This window comes from Trypanosoma theileri (genome assembly GCF_002087225.1).
Source record: "Trypanosoma theileri isolate Edinburgh chromosome Unknown TM35_Tth_26_V1, whole genome shotgun sequence".
Classification (NCBI taxonomy): Eukaryota; Euglenozoa; class Kinetoplastea; order Trypanosomatida; family Trypanosomatidae; genus Trypanosoma; species Trypanosoma theileri.
The window spans coordinates 14468-14921 of record NW_021639868.1 but is presented as its reverse complement, the minus strand read 5'-3'; positions in this window follow the sequence as shown (position 1 = coordinate 14921).

The following is a 454-nucleotide window of genomic DNA, read 5'->3' as shown; positions in this document are numbered from 1 at the left end:
GCTGTACTATTTTTTATGAAAATTTGTGTGTGGCAGAGTAAATGTCTGTTTTTTATTTCTTTATTGTTCACACTGCAGGTTGTCTGCTGTGGGACACTTTGTGTTATGTATGATACCCATCTTTATGGTATGTGGTGCTTATTTTATATTTGGATTATTTCCCTCTTATTAGAGTCAATTTATTTCCACGCAATTTGTGCCTCTTATGTATTGGTTTAGCGGTAAATACTGTGGTCCCTGTGTGTTGAGATAGGGCATGTTTTGCTGCTTTATGAACTCCCTACTAGAACCTAGTGCCTACTCCTCTATTGTGTGCACAAATTCCCTTTTATTCAAGACCGTGTCGTGTGGGGTGTTGCTCTGCTGTGCTCTCTCCACACAACCTGTGCCTCATTTCTCTTTGCATTCTATTCCCTTCTTTTTTATTTTTGTACTCTCCCTGCAGTTTCAAGAC